This window comes from Amblyomma maculatum, chromosome 2 (assembly GCF_055883805.1).
Source record: "Amblyomma maculatum isolate TAMU_Amacu chromosome 2, ASM5588380v1, whole genome shotgun sequence".
NCBI classification, from domain to species: domain Eukaryota; kingdom Metazoa; phylum Arthropoda; class Arachnida; order Ixodida; family Ixodidae; genus Amblyomma; species Amblyomma maculatum.
Genome location: NC_139345.1, coordinates 128,545,495 through 128,555,227, shown reverse-complemented (window position 1 = coordinate 128,555,227; position 9,733 = coordinate 128,545,495). Strand labels below are relative to the sequence as shown.

Here is a 9,733-nt window from a genome sequence, read left to right as displayed (position 1 = left end):
CGCAGGTGGCACAGAATGCTCTTGTGACTGCCGTTGTAGCCGATTCACATAGGGCCCAAAGCGCTGTTGGTTCATTCATGTCGGCCAGAGTTGCGGATTAGGGCAGGTATTTTGCATGTGTCCTTCTTTATGGCAGTGATAACAAAGTATACGACGAGGTCGAAGGTCTGTGGTTTGATAATCGCACCATAATAGGTTAGGTACTCAGGCAGAGTCAACGGGCCTTGTAGGGTGAGTAGGTATGAACCCTGGTGCCCCATAGGCCGTGCTTGCAACACTGCGTGAGTTGAACAGCGAATGTTTGCGCGCACCTCCTCAGAAGGGCTTCTGCTGTCGACATGGTAAACCACGCAGAGGAGGGTGTCAGGGCCAGAGGCAAAATATATGTGCACTTGGACATGCTCATTCACATCCAGGAAAATTTGAGTAACTGCACACATTTTCTGGGCGTCTACCAAGGATGGCAAGTTCACCGTAATGATGTTCGATGGGCGATGGACAACAAATTCACAGTAGTTGGTAGACTATAGAACTTGGTCACTTGTGGATTGAACACACCTGGGAAGAAGGGGAGGAGGAGGGGGGGGGGGAGATCTGTAGACACATACACGCTATCCAGTCTCGCGTGGCTTGTTCGTTGGAAGTGAGTGAACTCCATTACATCCCCACCAGAAGAGGCGTAACCAACATCTTCTAAGTTGCTTTCTAGCATAAGCTCACTAAGAGCAAATGCGCTTTTATATTTCACGGGCTGCCTGCCAACTCTGTCTTCGACTCTGCATACTCAGTTGAATTCCCCGAGAAAAATAACTTTTTGTCACATCTCAAGCAAGAACCCAAACGTTCAAAGAACACTACGTTCTTCTTCCCGATTTTGGGCATATATGCAGATACATCGCCACTCCACGGTCGCGAAGGAAAAATCACATACAATGAATCTGCCATTTTCACACGGTATCACTATCAGGACCTGAATGTCCACAGCTTTGCGAAGGAATAATGCACATCCCCCAGAAGTCGCTATATCATGGTATACACAAACGTCGCATCTTTCCCTGAAAGGCTCCAACATATGGTTTGTCAACTCTTCACTATGGATTTTATTCTCCTAAGTCATTTTCAACGAACGTACGTTTGACTTGATACTGCTTCTTCCTTAATTGAGTGAGTGAAAAAACTTTATTGAGGTCTTTTGGTTAGTCTCGGAGAGTCTTCCTGCAGCCGCTTCTTCGCCACCGTTGGAGACTCCTTAGCACGGGTGGTTCCCTCATTCCAGGGCTCCACTGGTCCTGGCTACCTCGCATGCGTGCTGCACCAATGCCCTTTGGGCGGTGAGCTCGCAGCTGGTTAGCAGGCCCTCCCATTGCTCCGCACTCGGGTTAGTTTGTTTGTGGAAAGTGTAGTTGTGTTTACATTCCCATGTGACGTGGTATAGGGTCGGACTGTCTCCGCACCAGGGGCAGCTATCTCTATACTGTGTGGGAAACATTTTGTTTAGAATGTATAAGTTGTGGAAGGTGCCAGTCTGCAGTCTTCTCCAGCTGGTCGCTTCTTCTTGTGTGAGTCGCTTGTGGGGTGGAGGGTATTTTAACCTGCTGCCTCTGTAGTGATTTAAAATATCTGCGTACGTCGGGTCCACCATCACGGGGTCCACGAGGTCTTCTGTCAGCAAGGCTCGGTGCGTGATTTCGCGAACCAGGCTGTCTGCCCTCATGTTGCCCTCTATGTTGGTGTGCGCCGGTGCCCAGAAAACTACTTGTGTTGCTTTATAGCCCGAGGCTCCTGCGCCGAGGAGAATGCGTAGGGCCTCCCTGCAGATCCTTCCTTGTTGGAACCTTCTGCAGGCTGTCTTGGAGTCTGTTATTATAACCTGTGATTCGTTTCTTCGATAGCCCTCGGCCGCTGCGAGTGCCACAGCGATCTCCTCTCCGTCTACTACCGATCTTCCTGTCGCGGATGCGCAGCTGATCGTGTTGCCTGAGCAGTCAACCACCGCTGCTGCTATCCTCGTGTTGGTGCTGTATCTGTCTCTCGGGTATAGCCCTGCGTCTGTATATACTGTATATGCCTTTTTAGCTAGGTGGTTCTCCACGTATTCTGCTCTTGCCTGTCTTCTGGTCGCGTGTAGGTTGGGATCCATATTTCGTGGTATCGGGCGAATTCTGAGGGTTCGCCGGATTTCGTCTGGAATGTTTTCGTTTGGGTCTGGCGTGTTTTCCGCCTGGTAGCCTAGTCTTCTCAGTAGTCTTCTGCCTGTTTCCGTGAGTTCTAGCCTTTCTAGCTGTGCTTCCAGTTGGGCCGTCGCCAGCTCCTCAAAGGTGTTGTGAACTCCCAGTTCTAGTAGCTTGTTGTTTGGGGTGTTTCTTGGTAGGTTAAGGGCCGTTTTGAAGGCTTTCCTCAGAGCTTCGGCCTGTTCTTTTTCTTTCTTGATTGCCGGGCGGTAGGGAAGGGAGTATGTCACCCTGCTGACTACCAGGCTTCTGACTAGTTTAAGGGTGTCGTCTTCCTTCATGCCATGCCTTCTATTGGAGACTCTTTTAATGATTCTGCTGACTTGTTCGGTTGATTTTTGCAGTAGGCTGATCGTGTGGCTGCACTTTCCGCTACTCTGCAGCCACATGCCTAATATCCTTATGACGTTTTTTTCCGGTATGTTTTGGCCTTCGAGCTTGATTTCCAGGTTCGCCTTCGTAGGTTTCTTCGCCACCCTGAGTAGCTCCGACTTGTCGGTTGAACACGCTAGGCCTGTTGCCCTTACGTATTCTTCTACGCATGTTGCGGCTCTCTGTAGGCTTTCCTGCTTCTCTTCTAGCGTGCCCCGGTTGGTCCATACCGTGATGTCGTCCGCATACATGGCATGCTGTATGTCTTCGATTTCTTCCAGTCTTTTGGCCAAGCCAATCATGGCTAGGTTAAAGAGCACGGGCGAGATCACCGACCCCTGTGGGGTTTCCTTGTGGGGGGTGCTGAAAGGCTGACTTCTCACCTCCCCCAGCCCTATGGTGGCTGTTCTGCCTGCTAGAAAGGCTCTTACATAGTTGTGAGTTCTTTCCCCGCAGTTTATATTTTGGAGTCCCTCCATTATGGCCGGGTGGCTGACGTTGTCAAAGGCCCCTTTGATATCTAGGGCCATGACCACGTTTTCTCCTGTTTTTGGGATGTTGGTTAGGATGTCCTCCTTGAGTTGTAGGAGAACGTCCAGCGTAGATAGCTTAGACCTGAATCCAAACATGCTGTGTGGATAGATTTGCTCTCGTTCCATCCACCGCTGGATTCTTTTCGTAATTATTCTTTCATACAGCTTTCCCAAGCATGAGGTAAGGGAGATTGGCCGCAGATTCTCGATTTGCAATTTTTTGCCCGGTTTGGGAATCATTACCACCTCTGCATGTTTCCATTCGGCCGGGATTGTGCCCTCGGCCCAGAGTTGGTTGAGGTAGTTTGTCAGCTGGTTTACTGCCCCCTCGCTGAGGTTGCGTATGAGGGAGTTTCGTATCTTATCTCCCCCGGCTGCCGTGTTTTTAGTGAGGGCCCCCATCGCCTCGTGCACTTCTGCCAGCGTGATCGGCCTGTCCATCTCAGGATTCTCTTTGCCCTGATAACTTCCTTTGTATTCTTCTGGGCTTTCTTTCCCGTAACATTTGGCCTTTAGGTCCTCAATCATTTGGTCCTCGGTTCCTTCGTACTGGTGGATTAGTCTTTGTATTGTCTTGTTGCTTTCGGTCCTCGTTTCTCCCGGATCCATCATGGCTTTCAGGATACGCCATGTCTTAGCCGTGCTCAGTGTGCCGTTTAGCGAGTTGCTGAATTCCTGCCAGTTTTGCCTTGCTAGTTGTGTGGCGTATTCTTCTGCCTTGGCTGTGATTTCTGCAATCTTTTTCTTTAGCTTTCTGTTTAGCTTTTGTTTCCGCCATTGCTTGGTGAGACTGCGCCTTGCCTCCCATAGCCTAAGCAGGCGCTTGTCCACCTCTGGTGCTCGCTCGGTTCTGTCTACTTCCTTCGTATACGTTTCCTGTATTTGTTTGAGCTGCTGGCACCATTCTTGGATGCTCGTAATCTGTCCTGTTAGGTCCCTGCTCCCTTGTCTGAATGCGTCCCAGTCTGTGAGGCGGGCTTTCCCAAGCTTCCGTCTGGTGGACTCTGCCGTCATTGTGAGCTGGACTATGTAGTGGTCGCTTCCTAGACTCTCTAGGGTGTTTTCCCACTCTGTTTGATTTGTACCCTTTACGAAAGTGAGGTCTGGACTTGTGTCTGCACTTACGCTGTTGCCCGTTCTTGTGGGTTGGTCTTCGTCCGTTACTAGTTCGAAGCCCTGGCCTGCCGCAGTGTCCCAGATGCTTTGGCCTTTTCGGTCAGACGTTGGGTATCCCCAGTTTGGACTTTTGGCATTAAAGTCTCCCGCTATACAGACCGGCTCCCCTTTCTCTCTATCCACTTTCACTCCCACCTTCATCCCTTCCCTTACGGCGCGGTTCAGGTGTCCACAGAGCAAGTGTGACAGATACTGCGCCTTTCCCTTCCTATGAACCAACCAACCAACCAACATAAGCTAGCTACACGCAATGCGTAAACATTACTAGCTGCCATGATTCTAAAAGTGACAAGAGCCGTATGGTCTCACCTTGCTTATTCTGGGGGCGTCAGCTTATCGGTATGTAATAATGGTGCACACACAGTAGCGTAATGAAAGCTTAAGCGTCTAGGCTCCGTTGCCGGATCCGCAAACGCCGCGTAGACCCACGCTGTTGGAGAAGGTACACATACCATACAGTGGGTTTTGGCTTCAAACTTGGACGTTCGGCGAGAGCCGTCTTTACAGGTGATTCTTCGTTCTCGGCACTACCGGGATTGCCAGTGGAGGTGTCAATGTTATTATGGGAACGCTTCGATGAATCGACACTGCGCGCCTCCATGGGCACTGAGCTCATGAACTTCAGTTTCCCCGCCTCGAGACTCAGCAGCTCCTCGTTCGTCCATATCATTCGTAGCGCCTTGATCTACTTTCGCGGGCGGCGGCAACTGAACAGCATTTTCTTGGTCCCCAGCATGGAGCACAACGGCCAGCGTACTGGTCGTCGTCTCCTTCATTCTGCCACTGCCCTGTGCTCCAGCGGTTTCTTTGCATCCGCTTCATCCCTAAGATCTTCTCTTATGTCTTCTCCCCTTCCGGACGCCGCTGCACTCGCATAGGTTTTTACACAGTCTACTTCCGCGTGCCCAACACGTCGACAAGTGGTGCCCTGCCAGGCACCACAATGAGCGCAAGCTCACCTGCGATTCTCAGCTGGTGCGGGATGTCGTCACTCTTGACACCGGCTTTCACATGCCGCGTCACCGAACGCGTCGTGGTTCCTTTATCTGTGACGCACTGAGTCCGCCACTTTTCTTTTGTCACATCTGTCAATTTTCCAAATGGTGCCAGGGCCTCCTGCACGTCCTCGTCGGTGACGCTATGCAGCACCCAGTGCATCTTCAATCTCACGTCCTGGCTGTTGGGGCTGATGACTGCATACGGCCAGTTCTTCACTTTGAAGTTGGATGCCGCCAAAAGCTTCTTGAGGGCTTCGGGGCTTCTCATAGTCACGGCCCACACGTGGTACATCTGATATGCCCGTAAAGCTTTAATTTCAGGGAGCATACCGACATGAGCCAACGTGTCTCGGAAGTCTATTCAATAAGGCCTGTTTCTCGAATCAGCAACCGGCTCATTCTCGAGTGCGTTGGCTACCCGGCGGACCTACAAGCCATGCAGACAACGACTAGCATTCCTGTTTCGTACCGGGAAAGTGTATATGTGGCCCCGCTCCCAGAGAACATGTCCCAGTCCGCAACGAAGGCAGCAGAAAAGCCCTAGTGACTTATCTTAGGCGCGCAGTGGAACGCAGTCCGAAAACTGTCTATGTGGATGCCGCTTTATACGAGCATACATCGACCGCAGCATTAAGCAAGTATAGTGCACAATTCTTCCTGTAGCCCGTTATACTATGTGGCACGGGCAGAGGCACTTTATTTTTCTTTCCTTTTCATGTCTCAACATAATATATCTAGGCAAACTGAGCAAGATAGCCTGGTAATCTTCATCGGAAGGGACAAAAACATGTGCCGCACCACTAAACCACGGAAACATGTACAATCGGTTGTACGAAGTCTTATTTCAAGCTGCGAAAAAATGTCGAAGCAAACCATGTTGCCGCCCGTGTTTAAGCCGGGGACCTTGCGCGTGTAAAGCGCACGCGATAACCACTACGCCACGGAAACATGTTGAAAGGGTTGAACGAAGTCGCATTTCAAGGTGCGAAAAAAATGTCATGCAAAACATGTTTCCGCTCGGGATTGAACCGAGGACCTTGCGCGTGTAAAGCGCATGTGAAAACCACCACACCACGGAAACATGTACAATTGGTTGTACGAAGTCCTATTTGAAGCTGCGAAAAAATGTCATGCAAAACATGTTTCCGCTCGGGATTGAACCGAGGACCTTGCGCGTGTAAAGCGCATGTGATAACCACTACACCACGGAAACATGTACAATTGGTTGTACGAAGTCCTACTTGAAGCTGCGAAAAAGTGTCATGCAAAACATGTTTCCGCTCGGGATTGAACCGAGGACCTTGCGCGTGTAAAGCGCATGTGATAACCACTACACCACGGATTTTTTTTTATTGCCTGCTTTGACAAATACACTGCAAATATATACAGATAAAACACGGTGACCATGCCGTGGTCAGCGTGAATGCTTAAAACTTTTTAAAATGAACAAGTTCATCCAGGACGCCAATCCAGTCTGGAGGTTCTGGCAATGTACGGTAAACATCTCGTAAGTACATAATGCTTTCAATGAAATTCTCCCTGGCTGGACGGACGTTTGCATCGGCGTGCCTTACAGCCATCCTTGTTCGCCATATGCTGTGGAGCCCCAGAACCATGATTAGGTCATAAGGAATGTCTTCATCGTTTTCAATTGGTAGAAAACGGATTCCGTACGGTGTTATTGGTAGGTCTTTCTTTAGAGTCCTTTGCAAGATGTCCCAGTAGAAGACTGGATCCCAGCAATCAATAAATACATGATCTATTGTTTCTGGTTTCTTGCATAATATACAGTTAGTTGTCCATGGAACGAATATTCCCTTTTCCTCTAACCAAGTCTTAACTGGGAGCGTGCCTGTATGAAGTTTAAAGAAGAAGGTTTTAATGCTGGGATTAATATTCATCTTTTTAACTCTCTTTAAAACATCATTTCCTGGGCCTCCACAGTATATTGTTCGGTACCTGGGTGTTGGCAACATTGTATCCAGTAGGTCTCTGTACAGTTTTTTTCCTCTGCACTGAACTTAAGTACTCAAGGGAAAATCGAGCCTTTAAGATTTGGAATGCAAGTACAACTTCTCGCCAAAACCCAGTTACTGCGCTTCCACCGTCATTGCATGATGAAACAATAAATTCAGGTAAGGCATTGCCTAAGTGCACTTGCATTACTGTGCGCAGAAAAATAAATCGCGACACAATTTGTCTTAGAAACAGGTGAGACAGGCCTAATCCACCATTACAAACAGAATGAAACAAATTCGTCCTACTAGTACGTTCCCAACTTGCCCCCCAAATGAAAACCGCGAACACTCTGTGAATTTTTTGCAGATTTGTGCGTTTCATGAATAAAAATTGGAGTACGAACCAAACCTTGAATATCAAGAAAATATTGCAGACAGCCGCGCGGGCAAACATGGACAAATTACGGCCTTGCCAGCCTTGCGTCTTTTCCCTGACCCTTTCTGTCTCTTGACGCCAGTACTGTTCGCTATCTTGATAGCTATCAAGTGACATACCCAGATACTTCGTAGGCAACGATGTCCATCGCATGTGTGCAAACGTTTCTGGTCTTTCGTTCCAGTTACCATGCCAAAAGCCAGCCGATTTTTCCCAGGTAATCTCACAGCCAGTTGCGGTGCAAAATCCGCCAGCAACCTCGACTGCCTCACTTACGCTTTGTCGGTTCACACAGAAAATGGCTATATCATCCGCGTACGCAACTACTTTCACTTCGGATGCTTGTAGCTTGAATCCACGGATTCTTTCATTATTAATCAGGCTTAAACAAAAGGGCTCTAGATACAAGGCAAATAGAAGAAGGGACAATGGACATCCTTGCCTCACTGACGATCGCACGGCTATTGCGTCAGTAAGACTTTTATTTACAATAATACGGGCAGAGCACCCAGCGTATGCCATTTTGACTCCATCTGCGATAACACTTCCGATATTTACATGCTCTAAAATGGTGAAAAGGACGTCATGTGAAACATTGTCAAATGCTTTTGACAAGTCAAGCTGTATCATTGCTACATGTCTTCCGTCTGCATCGCAACACTCTAAAACGCATCTTGCTGTGTGTACATTCGTACAGATAGTGCGGCCCTTAATGCCACACGTTTGGTGTGGACCTACCAACTGTTTAATGACACCTTGCACCCTCCTTGCCAACACTTTCATAAACAATTTATATTCCACATTTGTGAGGCTTATAGGCCGATAGGACCCCACCGATAGAAGTTTGACTGCGTCATCTGATTTAGGAATTAAGACAATATGTGAAGCTTTGAAAGATGGCTTCATTTGTTTAACACGGTATGCTTCCTTTATTACGCAGTACAATGCCCTGCTGGCTTCTGATTTGAATTTCTTGTAAAAAGCAGCCCTTAATTCGTCAGGACCGGGTGATTTTCCAGCGCTTATTTCTTCTATAGCCTGCTCAATTTCAAGTACACTGATTGGTTGCTCAAGCCTATCTTTAACTTCATCCTCAAGCCTGGGCATGGTCTGCAAAAACTGACTTTCGAATTGTTCTTTCCTTTCCTTAGCCCGCCCAAGTAGCTCACTATAGTACTCTACAAACGCTTCTTTGATAACCTCGCATTCTGCTGCAACTTCGTTATGGTAAAGTATCTTTTGAATTATGTTTTTTTCCGCATATCTTTTCTCGTCACCGAGTGAACGCTTGTTCGGTGTCTCGCCAACCCATAATCGCTCTGCTCGTGCTCGCACAATAGCTCCCCTATATCTTTCTTCATCGATAAGCTCAAGTTTATTCTTAACTTCTTTAATCTGCTTCGACCACAATCCAGGCGTCCCGCTATCTAGGTTCAGCAACAAGTTGAGTTGACGCTGCAGATCTTTCTCGTTCTCTTTACTGACATGTCGTAAAATGGTTGCTCTTTCTATTGCTTTCATTTTTATATTGTTCTTAAAACTTTCCCACTCACTCATCCAGTCCCCTGATTTGGTCGCAAACAGTCCGTTGAACATTTCCTTTACTTCGTTCACATAGCTCTCATCATCCAAAAGTTTAGAATTAAATTTCCAAAGCTCCCAGTTAAATTTAGATTTATTTTCCTTTGCTCCTATGCAAAAAACTACTAGGCTGTGATCTGTAAAAGACACGTGCTTAACTTCATAACTTCGGCACAAAGGCGCGAGTTCTAGGGAGATGTATGCACGATCTAGCCTCGCATGGCTTTCTCTTTGGAAATGTGTGTACTGGCGTCGTCCAATAGGTGATAAAAGCCAACCAACGTCTTCTAGATGATACTCTGTGGTTAACGTCCTTAATAAGTGCGCGCTAGGGTCCTTCACAGGCTGAAGTTTTACGCGATCTTCAGGCATACATACACAGTTGAAGTCACCCACCATAACAACACATCTTTCACCCTTCAAATGCTGTTCGAGCTGCTCGAAGAAC

General features: G+C 48.0%; 3 non-coding genes and 1 pseudogene across 3 annotated transcripts; all 4 read right to left on the bottom strand.

Moving 5' to 3' along the window:
- Positions 1 to 6,318: 6,318 nt before the first annotated feature.
- On the bottom strand, positions 6,319 to 6,391 carry TRNAV-UAC (transfer RNA valine (anticodon UAC)). Its single transcript has one exon. It is a non-coding gene; the product is annotated as a tRNA-Val (tRNA).
- Positions 6,392 to 6,450: 59 nt separating this feature from the next.
- TRNAV-UAC (transfer RNA valine (anticodon UAC)) lies at positions 6,451 to 6,523 on the bottom strand. Its single transcript has one exon. It is a non-coding gene; the product is annotated as a tRNA-Val (tRNA).
- A 59-nt stretch (positions 6,524 to 6,582) lies between these two features.
- On the bottom strand, positions 6,583 to 6,654 carry TRNAV-UAC (transfer RNA valine (anticodon UAC)). The gene has a single exon. It is a non-coding gene; the product is annotated as a tRNA-Val (tRNA).
- An 83-nt stretch (positions 6,655 to 6,737) lies between these two features.
- On the bottom strand, positions 6,738 to 7,645 carry LOC146199806 (uncharacterized; annotated as a pseudogene).
- Between the last annotated feature and the right edge of the window lie 2,088 nt (positions 7,646 to 9,733).